Source organism: Neofelis nebulosa, chromosome 17, assembly GCF_028018385.1.
Source record: "Neofelis nebulosa isolate mNeoNeb1 chromosome 17, mNeoNeb1.pri, whole genome shotgun sequence".
Lineage (NCBI taxonomy): Eukaryota > Metazoa > Chordata > Mammalia > Carnivora > Felidae > Neofelis > Neofelis nebulosa.
This window is the reverse complement of record NC_080798.1, coordinates 32,928,290-32,942,048: the sequence shown is the minus strand read 5'-3', so window position 1 is coordinate 32,942,048 and position 13,759 is coordinate 32,928,290. Positions and strand designations below refer to the sequence as shown.

General features: G+C 51.7%; 1 long non-coding RNA gene across 1 annotated transcript in view; it reads right to left on the bottom strand.

The window, feature by feature from the left end:
- The window catches only part of LOC131499222 (uncharacterized), a 28,650-nt gene that overhangs the window by 2,747 nt on the left and 12,144 nt on the right, over positions 1-13,759 (bottom strand). The gene's annotated exons all lie outside the window — the stretch shown is intronic.

Here is a 13,759-nt window from a genome sequence, read left to right as displayed (position 1 = left end):
TTTTCCAGGAATCAGGGATAAGTTTGTAGGCAATATTTCTTTTTTTAAAAAAAATGTTTATGTATTTTGAAGGAGAGAGAGAGGGCGCACACAAACAGGGGAGGGGCAGAGAGAGCGAGAGAGAGAGAGAGAGAGAGAGAGAGAGAGAGAATCCCAAGCAGGCTCCACGCTGTCAGCACAGAGCTTCACACGGGACTCGATCACAGGAACCGCGAGATCACGGCCTGAGCTGAAATCAAGAGTCGGTCGCTCAACCAAATGAGCCACCCGGGCGCCCCTGTAGATAATATTTCTAACCGGACACAGCGACACATTTTCTGGGTCACCTTAGTCTGATTTTCTTCTTACTCTTAACTACTCCTTAAATAGTCAACATTTTCATTTTTAAAAACCGACTGAAAACTACTGAATTAGATGCCCTGGAGGCTGAATCTAAGGTGGAGGTCTATGTAGAGAAGACCCACGGGGGCCTGGAAGGCAGGACCAGGCAGGAGAGAAAGGTGCCCCACGGCATGGTTGTAGCTGGGGCCTCGGGGCACCTTGTGGGGAGCTCTGAAACCAGATGGCCCTTCGCCGTGGTTCCAAATTAAGGCAAGGGGGCCGGACCTATACATCTCCATTCTGGTTCCTCTGATTCTCCAGGTACATTTTAGAATCGGCTTGCAGACGCCTACAAAGAATCCTGCTGGGGTTTCTATTCGAGTTATAGACGTGGTGTATCCTTAGATGTCTTCCATCAGTGTTTTATAGTTTTCAGCCCACAGATCTTTGTCTTTGTCGTATCCTACCGGTTGGAAGCAAAGCGAAGGTTTCTTCCTCTCACTCCAGAGGAGGGGATTACCCCAAGGTGTGGACCCCAGAAGGAGGAGATCACCGCAGGTCAGCCGGAGTCGGCCTGCTGTCATCTCTGGGTGGTGGTGACCCTCACAGCCTCCTGGCTCCCAGGGCCCTGGTGCTCATGTGCTCCGGGGCTCTGGGGATAAGCCACCTCGAAGTGGTTCCGAAGGAGAAGAGGTGAGCATTCTCGATGTGGTTCTAACCGCTCCCCCCCTCCCCCCAGCATCCCTTCACACGGTTTCTGCACATACTCTGCTCTCTCCTGCTCTCACACGTATTGAGCCTCCAGCCTGGAACTGCATCACTCACTTTCCCTATTTATCAAACCACTGACGCCCTTGTGAGCCCAGGCTCGAAGACTCCCATCTCCAGGAAGGATTCCTTTGTGTCCCTGGGAGAATCAAGGTCTCCTCACAGCCCGTCTATGACACTTCACCTCACTCTGCCTTCTTCTGCACAAGTTAGGCACGTTCTTTCTGTCGTGACAGTAGACCGGTTCTGGCCAAAAAGCTACCGTATTGGCTCCTGAAATGCGCAAGTCCAGGGGTGTAGAGGGATCGGATCAACGATAGCAGGACCCAGTCTCCTCCACCATCTGTTCCGTCTCGTTTGGGGGTCCTTTTCCCCAGGCTCCTGGGGCAGCAAGATGTTTCCCACGGTTCCAGACAGAAGGTAACTAAGTCTAACCGCATCTAAAAGAAGGAGCGTCCCTTTCTCCCCACAGAGGGTCCTGGGGGCTCCTGGGCCATGCGTCCATCCCTGAGCTCACCATGGAGGCCAGGTGGCATGGCACACATCAGGTGAGGAAACCCGGGACATCGGACCAGAAGCAGCAGGAGGGTACTGAGTTGTGCTGCAGCCCCAAGGGGTTCAGGTCTGTTTCCCCCACCTCCTGCGAGATCCCCAGGGGCGCCGCAGGAACGGTGGTCTTTCCCTTTTTTGTGTTTTCCAGCACCCGGCCCAGGGCCCGGCACAGGTCCCAAGGGCTGAGTCAACGTTTGTTGAGTGAATAGATGAGTGTGTGGCTGAACGGGGTAGCAGTCGGCAGACATCGTCTAAACGGCCAGAGATCGTCACTATTTCCTGGCTCTGAGGCTCTGCTGTTGTAGCAGAAAACAGCCGCGGGCAAAAAAAACATTCGAAGGTGGCCGCCTTGTAATAAAACTTTATGCGTGCTGAAATCTGACGGTCGTGTCAATTTCACGTGACACGAACCGTATATACCTGGCTCACCGGGGTACAAAGGCAGGTGGCGCAAGCTTCAGTTTGCTGCCTCCGGGGACAGAGCACCGCAGGGCAGGAGGCTGAAAAATCACTCACCGCGAGGGCCACCTACCTCCTCTTGCGGTTCCACACCCCGCCAAGCCGACGTCGCGTGAGGCCCATTGTTGCGGCGGAAACGCGAGAAAAGGTAACATTTAATTTAGGTCGCGCATCTGGAGCTCGCGAAGAGCCTTCATCAGGCTGTATTTAAATTTCTGCGTTCCACACCAGTGCCTCCGAAATTGTTAAACTGCGGCGGCCTTGCAGCTTTATTAAACCTCGCACGTTCCAGCCAAGCTTGACGAAGGCTCGAGCTGAGTTGCCTCCGAGGCCCCTAGATTTGCCAGGCAGGATCCGGCTCCCTCCCCGACGCTCCGGGAAGCCAACAGACTGTCCCAGCCCCCGGCCCTTTGTGCAGGCGCCCAGCGCCCACCAATTGTGTCTCTAATCAACTGCCTCTAAGCAGGTGAGCATTTATCTCAGTCAGTTACCCCTTATAATTACTGTATTGAACCTAGTTGTCTATAAAATGAATGGTTTGTTCAGACACTTTACCCGAAGAGTTCATTAGGGGTTAAACAAAATGCAATCCCATTTGCAAAGAGTATAATAAATTGTTTCATCTGTGAATTTAGCTGTTCTCCCTAATGCAGACATGGGTGTTACAGTGGCTTTCCCTTGATAGGGTTATGGGTTAATGAAATGCCTTTTCTGTTGCTTATTTTCCTCTCTTCTGTGCTGAGTGATAAGTAGCTAACCAACGAAGCTTGTAATTACAATCTTACAGAAACCGGGCCGATCTGTATATAAATCTCACCATCCAATTACAAGATGTAATAATTTTGCACTCAAGCTGGTAATGAGGTCTAATACTCGTGCATGCGATAATCCCCTCTGGATGCTGGCTTGATCAGATGTTGGCTTTGTAATTAGACGGGCAGAAAATCATTATTTCATGTTCAGGAAAAAATTAGGTTGGTGGGAAGTTAATTTTCTCACCGCTCTCTGAAGCGTAGACAAGAATTTAATGATTTAATCATGATTGTTAGCTCTTTTGCAATCAATTTGTAATGATTGTGTAGCAACTCTCTTCAAGGGAAGCTGCTTTGGAGAGGAGTTTGCAAACAGCCCCGTCCAGGGGGGGGCTGGCCTTCGAGGGACACGTGACAGCAGGCCCATTAAAGCCGTCTTCAGCATGACTGACACGCGGGGAGCCCCGGCCTTCCGGCTTCCCGAAGGGCTCTCCTTCCCGCCGGGAGGGTCTTGGCACTTCAGCCTTCCAGGGACCCTGACTCCGTGCTCAAGGAACGGGATGCTCAGCCGCCCGTGCCTGGAGAATAATTTTGCGGATGTCATACAGCGTAGATGTCGCTTTATAAACTCAAGTGCGCAAGATACAGACACGTCCCGTCATTTCCTCTCAATTTACTTAATTCTAACGCGGAGACTCAGGCTCCCAGGTTGGTGGGACCCGTTAACTTCAGATCGGCCGAGTTCTCTGCCCCACCTCCTGAGAGGGGCCGACATCCCGACCTCACACAGGCCACAGCCCCTCCTGTCTCTGCCGGCAAGGTCCCCTCAGGCCGCAAGGCTTCCAAGCGTGAGACACAAGAACCTTTGGGGAGGCCGGGAACTGCGGAGCTGGGGGCCCGCCTCCGGAGCTCTGATGAAATTGTACATCCGTGGGGGGACGGGTCCTGGCTTAGGCCAGTCTCCCTTGCCAGCCTCAGGGCCAGCTCCCCGTCTCCCACGGGGAGGGCCCGCTCGGGCGCCCCCAGCCCGCTCCGACGGCCACACACCATCTCATCGCTGGCTTTCCTTTTCCAAACGATCGGAAGAGGCTTTAACGTCAGGCCGTTTCTGTGTGCGGCCCTGTTAAAACTCCAGAGGCCAAGAATTACAAAGCCCGCCTACCTGCTTCAAGGGGAAGACAGAGGGAGAACCGACTCTAATTAATATTTCAATAAATTATCCTCCTGTATTGACTCAGAGCTTCCTCCTGTGTGTTCACCCGATGATTTACTTTCCGAGTGAGCCAAACACATTTTCTCTCCCGATATTGGATAGCGTGATTAGCACTCGCAGGTATCTGGCTGTTCATCGAAGCCATTCTGGAAGTTTTTATTAAGCTCCAGCTAGATGCTTAAGATCGAGCAAAGGGTATCCTGTGTGTGCGGTTGGGTGTGCTGGGGCGGTGGGGGGGGGGGGTGATAAACAGTGCTAACATTTATGAGTACGCTTTATTGAATTTCTTCGACTCCATCGATTGTAAAATGCGTCATTATTTTATCTGCTAAGAAAGTAAAAAGTCATGGCCAACCACGGAAGTACGATGCTTCTTTAATCGCTTAGGATTCGTATCTCATTCTTAATGAGAGCCCTCTTTCACACTTCTGTAAACATGGATTTTTATCAGAGATCTTTCCTTTGTGCGCATAGAGAGGAAAATGGGAGTGGAATCAATTGGCGAAGATATTCCTTAACCGTCTTCATGTTCGGGGAACAAATTTTCTGAGCTCAGAGTCACTGATGCCCGTGTCTTCTTGACAGAATACTGCCCTCCTGCCTTCAGAATTCTCTTCTAAGAAATGACCCCCTTGGGTAACTGTTGACACCCACGTGCCGGTAACACTGATGATGTCATGGTCGCTTCCGGCCAATGTCTATCCCAATTTCGAAGATGTTAAAACATGAGGAAAAAAAAAAAACAACCCACGTTCATCTCAAAACTGGTGACGTCCAATAAACATCTGGCCTTGGATAGAAGGACGGTTTTGCATCCAGGGCAGGCGGGGCGAAGACCGAGAAACCTTGGGGGCTTTCACTCCGGGTAAATGGAGTTTTTGGCCACGCCCCGCTCATTCCCACTTCCAGGCCTCATGAGTGGACGGATCGCTTATAGACGAATGGATAAATGAGAGCATGGGTGATAAACATAAGAGGCGATTCTGGGCCTCGCAGGAAGCAACACCAGCACCTGCTGAGGGTGCGGTTGCCCTCCCACCAGGCGTGGGCGACTCTGAATCTGACACGTGACACTTCAGTGGGCCACCGAGAACCTAGTGAGCCCTTGGAAAATTATACTCAATGGCATCGATTTGCATTATCCCTTTTCTTTCTTCCAGGCAATGCCGGTCTAAATTCTAGCCCGAGGGCACTTGGTCTCTGAAAAACTAACTGCCTCCCCTACTCTAGCCTCTGCCTTGAGTCCCCACGATCGTATTCTGTCCGATTTTAGCTCCTGAGGACTCCAAGCTCATTCATCTGGACTCTGTGGCTGCACTGAAAGCCCCCAGGAAGGCAGGGAGGCTTGGACCCTTCTCCTGCGGCCAGTCTGGCAGGACTGTATATGCGTCCCGACGTCCTGGCCACGCCCCGTGTCTTTTCTCCGGGCTTGGATCCTCTGATCCTTGATTTAGTTTTGCTTCACTTTTTTTTTTTTTTGAAAACTGTGGTGAAATATACACAACGTAGAATACACCAGCTTACTCGCTTCAAAGTGCGCAGTTCCATGGCATGAAGTACATTCTGGCTGCATCCACAGAACAGTTTTCAGCTCGCAAAACTGAAAATCTGTCCCCATTAAGCCATATCTCCCGGGTCCGTGCTCCCCCAGCCCCTGGCATCCACCGTTGTACTTACTGTCCCTGTGAACTTGACTTCTCCGGGAAGCTCATATAAGTGGGATTATATGGTATTTGTCTCTTTGTGCTGGCTTATTTCACTCAGCGTAGCGTCCCCAAAGTCCGTCCGTCGTGTAGCAGATGTCAGAATTTCCGTGTCTTTTTAAGAGGGGGTGAACCTTATTTTCAGAGAAAGCAGATCCCCCCCTTGTCCCCTCCCCCCACAAGCATGATGGCAGCCGTGTGGGTTTCCTTCCAGATAGAGAGAGACGGTCTGGGGATGTAGACACGTCCTCGCTCCACTGAAATCCAAGTTTGTCTCTATTTTGATTTAATTGCGGTTGCTTTACGTAGATTTTACTGGAGACAAATAGAGAGAAATCACGTTAGTTTTAGCCAGAAGTCTGTGCTCATTTCAAACGTCATGGTTATTACGCAGTTTAGCTATGATTATAACACAGCTATGCTTGGGGTGCCTGGGTGGCTCAGTCGGTGAAGCGTCCGACTTCAGCTCAGGTCACGATCTCACGGGTTTGTGGGTTCGAGCCCCGCGTCGGGCTCTGTGCTGACAGCTCGGAACCTAGAGGCTGCTTCGGATTCTGTGTCTCCCCCTCTCTCTGCCCCTCCCCTGCTCATGCTCTGTCTCTGTCTCTCAATAATAAATGAACGTTAAAAAATAAAAATAAAAAAAACAACTATGCTCATTTTCAAAGCTTAGAAAACAGGGGAAAAAAATATAAAGAGGAAGTCTCTGTTCCCATCGCCCAGAGAGAACCCTGATGACATCTGGGTCATATCTTTCCGGGCTGGGCAAGATGGCAGGACAGGGCGGTAGGGGGACAGGGCAGTAGGGGGACTGGGTGCACAGGGAGGGTCCTGTTGGCTCCTTGTGGTGAGGGGAAAATGTGTCCTGCGGTGTCTGTGTAGCAAATAAGAGTAATTTAGAGTACAGAAAAGGATCATGCCAGGCAGTACGCTGATGTCTTCCCATCCTCATCGTGAGCAATGAGCAAATCGTCTCAATGTCCTACTGGACCCTACTGCTGTCACTTCTGTGTTATAGATGAGGGGGCTGAGGCTCAGGATGGAGAAGCGACAGGCACAGCTGGAAAGTGGCGCGGGGGTGTGGAGGCTGAGTCCACGCTCTGAATCCCCCCCTGCCCTGCCTCCAGAGCCCTCGGCGGAGCACTTTGTCCATCGTAGGCGCTCACGCAGTACTTGCGGAATTTCCTTGACGGCTGAATTCCTTCGTCACCAGGAAGCGTGGGGGTGAGGCTTTTGTGCTCAAGAACAGAAGTTACACTTCACACCCGTTAGGATGGCCGCTATTCAAACAAACAAAAACCCAGAAAATCGCAAACACGGGCAAGGACGTAGAGAAATCGGAACCCTTGGACGCAGTCGGTGGGCCCGTAAAATGGCGCAGACGCTGTGGGAAACAGTCTGGTTTTTCCCCTGAAACATGTAACACAGAATTACATAGAGTAGCATAAACATAAGACTCCGCAATTCCACGTCTGGGGAGATACACGGAAGAATTGAGAGCAGGGTCTCAACGAGAAAGTCGTACATCCACGTTCATAGTAACGCAACACGTGTATAAGTAGACTGTAACAGCCAAAAGGTACAAACAACCCAAGTGTCCTCCGATGGACGAACGGGTAGACAAAACGTGGTCTCAAAATCAACATCAAGGGCGCCTGGGTGGCTCAGTCCGTTGGGTTTCTGACTCTTGATTTCGGCTCAGGTTATGATCTCACAGTTTCGTGGGTTCGAGCCCCACATCGGGGGCTGTGCTGACTCTGCAGAGCCTGCTTGGGATTCTCTCTCTCTCTCTTTCTCTCTCTGCCTCTCCTCTGCTTGTGCTCTCTCTCTATCTCTCTCAAAATAAATAAACTTAAACAATTATATAAGAAAATAAAGATTGGGTGGAGGGGAAGAAATCCAAGTAAAAGCTACTGAAGAGCATACGCCAGGAGGAGAATTACTCAACACAACAGAGGGAGAGGTGGAGAAATGGGTCTCCATAGACTCAAAGAATTTATATGCAATACGGTCCTTCTACAAAAGGAACTCAGAGTCTTGATGGAAAGCAAACTAGCAAAGCTCAGGCAAGAAACAGAGAGTTGAATACGCCACTGAAAGCAAGAACAGCCAAAAAATACACATGACCAAAAATTCAGCCCGGGAGGTGGTGAACAAAGAGGTCAGAGCAAACCATAACGGTGAAAGGGAAGAAAACACAAAGTACGAATATCACAATGATCGACGGTGATGACCGTGGCAGACAGAGGAGATCAAACACACACATGCTGCCATCTGGTGTGGAGGCTATTGGAAGAAGAGAGTCAAGTCCAGGGGAAAAAGAACCAGGTGGGTCTCAGACTTCTCCATAGCAATTTGCAATTCATAAGGCAATAACGTTTATGATGCTCTGATAGGAGAAAAAAAAAAAAAAAACCTCAAATTTATGCCCAGCCAAACTACCACTCAAAGTATAAACACAACACATACTCTCAAGCATGCAAGAACTTAGTTACGTAGGACCTAGGGATCCCTTCTGGAAGCAAGAAAGAGACAGAGAGAGAGAAAGAGAGGGAGGAGGGGAGGAAGGAAGGAAAGAAGGAAGGCAGGCAGGCAGGCAGGCAGGCAGGCAGACTTAATGTTTGATGAAATGTAGCCAACTTAGGGTTGAGTCAAAGTCAAGAAGAATTCTGGAATGAGAAGCAATGGAGAGGACAAGGCGGGGTGGGCTCGGGGGTGGGGGGAGGCTATTTAGCCCATTTCAATACATAAACTCAGACTGAAGAGCTTAGGGGATTATGGACACAGAAGACAGTGTGCAAGTTATCCACCTAAACCATAAAACTTGATAACTAAAGAGAAAAGATTAGTGCTATATTAGCATGCTAGGGCTCCCGTTAAAAGGACCCTAGACTGGGGGCTTGGACACAGAAATGCCCTGTCTCACAGTTCAGGAGGCTGGAAGTTTGAGCCCGAGGTGTCTGCGGGATTGATGCGCCCCGAAGGCGTCCTGTGGTTTGCCAGAGGTCTGCAGTGTCCCCTATCTCTCCTTTCACCTTCACCTTCACGTGGTGTCCTCCCTGTGGGTGCACCTGTCTCTATGTCCACATTTTCCCCTTTTCACAAGTACACCAGTCGTAGTGGATTAAGCCTACCCTGTTGACCTCACAGACCTCACTTTTTTTTTTAATTTATTTATTTTTTAACGTTTATTTATTTTTGAGAGAGAGAGAGAGAGACAGAGGGCGAGCAGGGGAAGAGCAGAGAGAGAGAGAGGGAGACACAGAATCCGAAGCAGGCTCCGGGCTCTGAGCCGGCAGCACAGAGCCCGATGCGGGGCTCAAACTCACGGACCGCGAGATCGTGACCTGAGCTGAAGTCGGACGCTCAACTGACTGAGCCACCCAGGCGCCCCTCACAGAACTCACTTTTAACTTGATTTCCTTGGTAAGGACGCTATTTCCAAATAACGTCACATTCTGAGATACTTGGGGTTAGGACTTGAACATATGAGTTTGGGAGGACATGATTAAGTCTTAACAAACAGGAGGAGACTGAGGGGAAGGACGGCTTGCAGTGAGGAATCGGTACCATGTAAACTTGAACTGGGTGGCTTACCAGACTGGATGTCTCCAAAGTCTTAATCTTTTCATAATCTTTATTTGTCCCCTTCACTTTAAATGGGTCTTGGAGCAAATAAACATGTAGCTCAAAGCTCAGCAATTCCTTCAGGTTTCCTTGCCCCCCCCCCCGCCTTTTTTTTTCTGTGAAATTCAATTAAAATTGATTTCTTTTCATTAAAAAAAATTAATTTAGAAAATTGTTTTTAGGCTTGGAGGAAGGAAGCGGAGCCATAAGAGATCATTCCAGCACAATCTGAGAGGTGTGAACGCCAGAGCGGTGGTTCCCCAACCTGGGGCAGGACTGGGGGGCCGCGTGGCAGCGTCTGGAAACATTTGTGACTTGGGGGACGGCTCTTCCTGGCATCTAGTTGGTAGAGACAAGGGATGATGAAAATATCTTACAAGGCAACTTGTAAGCTTCTCCCCTCTTCCCACACAGCGTTATCCAGTCCAGAATGTCAGGAGGGCCGAGGTTGAGAAAATCCTGCCCGGGTGGGGTGGTTAGCAAGCTGGGAGAGAGGAGGGAAATGGAGGTTTTGCCTTAATAGTGTCCAGGATTCGTTCATATGTGACATCATGACTGTGCTGGGTCTCTCCAAGACATTTGTACTTTAGTTTTTATTAAAAAAATTTTTTTTAATTTTTTTTTTTTAACGTTTATTTTTGAGACAGAGAGAGACAGAGCATGAACGGGGGAGGGTCAGAGAGAGGGAGACACAGAATCCGAAACAGGCTCCAGGCTCCGAGCCGTCAGCCCAGAGCCTGACGGGGGGCTCGAACTCATGGACCGCGAGATCGTGACTTGGGCCGTAGTCAGACGCCCAACCAACTGAGCCACCCAGGCGCCCCTTTAAAAATTTTTAATGGCTTTATTTATTTTTGAGAGAGAGAGAGAGAGAGACAGAGCATGAGCAGGGGAGGGGCCGAGAGAGAGGGAGACACAGAATCGGAAGCAGGCTCCAGGCTCTGAGCCATCAGCACAGAGCCCCACGCGGGGGCCGAACCCACAAACTGGGAGAGTAGGACCTGACCGGAAACCAAGAGTTGGATGCTTCACCGACGGAACCACCCCCCTCCAGGACGCCCCAGAAGTTTGTACTTTAAAAAAGTACAAGTTTGTACTTGCTCAAGCAGGGTGCTGCTTCTCCTAAAGGGATCACCTTTTGGGGGACATCGTAGACATCCTATCAAGGAAATAGGGGAGAAAACTTGGGGCAGGGAGAATTTTCTGGGCGGCCCGGAGCATTACCAGCGGGCCTAGGTTCTGATGCAGCCACTCTTTGCGGGCCACCTTGACCCAGACCCCTTACTCTCGTGGGCTGCCCCTTGTCCTGCCAGACCCAATGTCCCCCAAACTCTCGCAGCCCCTGGGCCACGGCATCGGTCCCTGAAGCTTGCTCGCCTCATCCTAGGAAGTCCCCTCCCCCCTCCCCCGGACCCCTCCCCCCCTGCCCCACTCCGCTTCCTTGGAACTGGGCTCTAAGTCCCCTCGCCTGGAACTGCCCCCACTTGGCCACCTCTCTTAAGTGCCTTTGAAGATTTCCGGCTCCTCTAGTCCGGAAGCCGTGCACGGGGTCAGGCATTTGCGCCCACTAATCACTCTGTTGTGCCAGGGCCCGAGTGCCACGAAGCCTCCTTTCCTGCCTAGTTAAAGCCTCCGAGGGGCTTTCAAGTGCTCTCTTGATAAATCACAGTGAGTGTTATTCCGGCCACTCCAGCGCGGTACCTGCCCCCGCCACCCCCCAACCCCCCTCCCCCCGCGTCCAGCAGCTGCTCACCATAGCGGCCGCTCACTGGCGACAGTAATTCATTCCCCTCGAGCTTAGTTCCCGTTTATTTGTGCATCATGAGCTGTGTCACTCCGTTTACCCTCTAGACAGCAAACGCTTGGAAAAATATTTGGGAGAGGAGACGAGAGAGGGAAGGGAGGGTGGGGAATCAAAGCTCTGAATACAGAGTCCCCCCCCCAAAAAAAACCAAAGAAAACCAACCCCAGATAATGAAGAAAGAATCCTCTTGAATGATCTCCACCAGCGACAGCATCAGGGATGCCACAGACTTCCAAGTTTTCCCCAGGAAAGAAATCTCGGGCTCCCTCCGCGCTTGGGTCTGAGCTGTCGGAAAGTGGGTCCAAACCAAATCTCGTCCTCGGGTCAGGAAAATACTCAGAAAATACCTTTGAAAACAGAGAGGCCGGGGCTTTGTTTTCTCCCTTGCCTGTTGAAGCCCAGGGGCCCCCCCTCTGTAGCCCCCGTCCCCTTGTGACGACTGGGGTGACCTTCAAAGAAACAGAGGCAGCTCGGAAAGGGAGTGCCTCTTTTCCGAGGTCTCGGAGCTTATCCGAACCAAGACTTGAAATGGGACTCCTCCGGGGGCACGTGGGGGGGCTCAGTCGGTGACTCCGGAGTTTGACTCAGGTCGTGATCTCACCGTTCGTGGGATCGAGCCCCGCGTCGGGCTCCGTGCTGACAGCATGGAGCCTGCTTGGGATTCTCGCTCTCCCTCTCTTTCTGTCCCCCCCCACCCCCACCACGCACTAACCCTCTCTCTCTCTTTCAAAATAAACAAACTTAAAACAAAAGAAAAGAGAAATGGAGTCTTCCAAAATCCTGTCATGTCTTGCCTAACGCTGGCTTATATACCACCTTCGTGAGTTGTATCAAAAGTTGCCCCCTCCCCTGTAGCTAGGATATGGCTTGGCCTGCTGATGGAGCCCCGTGTGAAGAGAAGGTATCCCTTCCTCTGAGCAGATACAGCCCCATGCCAGGTCACACGGTTTGGTGTGCAGTATGTGGACTGAGTTTCGTTTTGCTCAGGCCCCCGGCTGGAAGACTTCGGGCAGTGCGCATCCTGCACAACCATACACGACAGCTCGCCGTGATCATCTGGGAAAGTCTGCCTCCTGCGGGATGTGGGGGGCGGGTACCAGAACATTCAAGGCTATCTGTGGGCTGTATCTAGCCAGATGGCAGCATATGGCCAAGCCAAAAGCTGAAGCAGGATGAGAGAGAAGCTGTAGAATAGTAGCCCTTGGCCCCAGAGGGCAGTCTGCCCCCGGGGCTGCAGTGGGAGGAACAGATCCAGGTGACGGAGTCAGGGCTGAGGGTGTGCAGGCAGAGAGTGCCCGGCCCTGGGGAGAGGCCAGCCCCTTCGAGGTGGTGCACGGGACGGGGCTGGAGACACGGCTCATCTCTGAAGCCATGGCCGTGGCCAGAAGGCTAGGGTCCGGCAGGAGATGAGGGGTGCTGATGTCATGACTAAACTCACTGTTTGAACCCTGTGGGGAAAGTGTGATCCAGTCTAAGGTCCCAGTGCCCCCCCCCCGCCCCGACCCCCCGCCTTATTCCCTAGTGTGGAGTCAGTGTGACAGCCCCGCCCGGAAGGGCAGCTGGGAGGGCCGGGAACCCCAGGGGCACAGGTCTTGGAAACAGCAGTGAGGAAATGGGGGAGGTACGGCAGGGCTCCAGGGACAGCCCAGCTGTGGGGTCCCCTGAGGCTAAAGAGCACTGGCCCCACCTGTCCCTGCCCCCCTCACACCAGGCTTCTGAGACCCACTCCTCAGGGGACCAAATGTGGCTTCGTCTCTCACTAGCTATGTGACCTTGGGTGGCTTCAGTCCCCCCGAGACGCAAGCTCCTCATCTGTAAAATGGGCCAATACCGTTCCCATCATAGGTCACCGTAGTGACCAAATGAGAAAATGCACTTTGTAAGATGCCCAGCAGAGGGCACGGTCAGTAGATGCACGACAAATTATTAAGATGACCATCGTCATCACCCCGGGGGCAGCAGCAGCCTCAAGCGTGTCCTATCCCCTCCTGAATCTCTGTGTCTCATCCTGCCTCTGTCTCTCTCTCTCGCTCTCATTTGCTGGTTACCCATTACCCTGGGACTTCCGCTTGGCTTTCAGAAACACACATGACTGGTGGGTAGGCAGAGAAGATACCTTTCTCCAGTTTCAAGCACCATTCCACTGGGCAGGTGGGAAGCTGATCTCGGTCACTTCGGAATCTTGCCCTCTGCCTTCCTGTGGCCAAGTCAGTCTTTCTGGGAGCCGAGGGAGCGGACTCGGGGGCTCGGCGGTCCACAGAGGTCCCTGCTGAGGCTTTGGGGCAGACACTGCAGGCCCTTTACTCTGTCGCCCCCCCCCCCCCTTACCTTTCTTCAAGTAATCATTATCAAATGTGAAAAAGTTGAATACATGTTTACATCTAAATGTCCTCTGGGAGGCTTTGGGGAGAGGATTTTTTTTTTTTCTCATCTTCCTAAAAGAGAAGAGTATCCCAACAGTTATCTCTTTCACATTGGCTCGCCCCTCCCAAGTCGCACTGGATACCGTGGTGTGACGATGTGATGGCTGGGGCTGCTGCAGCCATCTTGCAGCCATGAG